Source organism: Echinops telfairi, unplaced genomic scaffold (assembly GCF_000313985.2).
Source record: "Echinops telfairi isolate 266 unplaced genomic scaffold, ASM31398v2 ScPeMD7_7416;HRSCAF=8454, whole genome shotgun sequence".
Taxonomy (NCBI): Eukaryota; Metazoa; Chordata; class Mammalia; order Afrosoricida; family Tenrecidae; genus Echinops; species Echinops telfairi.
In genome coordinates, this window is record NW_022111316.1 from 1,130,640 (window position 1) to 1,132,273 (window position 1,634).

Sequence of the window (1,634 nt, forward strand, 5' to 3'; positions counted from 1 at the left end):
CCGACACCATCCTTCAAATACATTCATTTCCCCTTGGTCTGCCTTATTCATGGTCCAGTTTTCCCATGCACGTGAGGTACCTGAGAATACTGGGCCGGCACTCCTTAGTCCTCAAACTGTCTCCTTGACTTGTGAACACTTTCAAGGGGTTGTTGGCCACCGCGCCACCCAATGCCCTGTGTCTTTAGATGCCTGGACCGCTGCGTCCATGGATGTTGGCTTTAGATCCATGTAAAACAACAGCTTCTAGCTCTTTGATCGTGATTGTGGCTTTCTGGTCCGGGTAGATTTGGGGTTTTCTTTGGATCTTCTGTGGCGAGCTCTCCTCTCCTGGCCTCCCCTCCCCTCCCCAGCCTTCCATCTACATGGGTTTCTTACTCCAAATAAAAGCCAACGATCCATTTGGGGGATAGGATCTTCAGCATTTGCAAAGCCCAGTCAATTTGAGCGCTTAGCCTTCCTGATGCTATTACTACCCTTGCCTTGGGACCTTCTTCCGTGCATGCATTCCACTGATGTCTGTAGAGTATCTGACGTTGACCAGCAAGTCCTTCGGTGGTGCAAAAGGCCCGTCACTTAAACTGAAAGACTGCTAATTGGAGCCCACCCAGACGTGTCTTAGAGGAAAGGTCCAGCCATCTGAACTTCGTTTCTTACATCACTCAGCCACTGAAAATCCCAAGGGCCACCGTCCCACCCAGACACCACGGCAACCCTCTACCAAGCTGACAAAGAGGAAGCTTCAGGCAGGATCTTTGACTGGATGGAGCTTCTGCGCTCGTGGAGGAGAAAGGACCTCAGGCGTTGGGCAGGTATCTGAAGGCTCCCAAAGAGGGCAGTGGGACAGAGAGAGGGTGAGAATCCAGTGGGCAAGGACTCCCAGAAGGTGCCCAGGGAGCATCTTGGTGAAGAGAAGCCATTTCAGCAGAGACCTCGGCCAAGGGGAGAATTCAGCCGCAGGAAGAGGAGTGAAGCCAAGGTCCTGTGGCAGGAAGGAGTCCGTGGCTGGGCCTGAAGGCACGTGGGCTCAGAGGAGGCTGGAGCAGAGCAGAGACTGAGTCTCCGTGGACGTTTAGGGCAGGCTGAGGGCTCTGATTCTACGTGGTGCAGGGGGCTGGGGGTGGGCGTCTGAGGAGCAGAGTGCTGGGCTGGGATTTTCTCTGAGTCCAGTGTCCCTCTTGCGCTTACAGGCCCGCTATGGCGCCACTCGCTTCTGGTAAGCAAATGCCCACTTCCTTCCCCTGCAGAATGTCAGCTTTGCACAATCAGAGTTTGTCATTGAACCGGGGCAGCAGTTTGTCCCAGGTCAGCTACCGTGACTCAGATATACGCTTCACCACTCCCACCGGGCCTCCCGCTCTGCATCTGTGGAGTGGGCGGGTGAGACCCAGCGATGTGGACATCCTCTCCTGAGCTGGCTGGGTGGGCAGGGTGTGCTTCCAAAGTGAAATCCTGAAGAGAAATGAAAGTGAAAGATGCAGACGCGGCTTGCTTCCCAGGGGCGGCAGCGGTGGGGGTGGGGGTGGGGGTGCCGACGGAGAAAGCGAGGCTCACATTGGTCCTCTGACTCAAGATTTCATTTCTCCTAAAACACCCCGCAGCAGCATGTGACACCGGCGAAAGGGGAAGCTAGG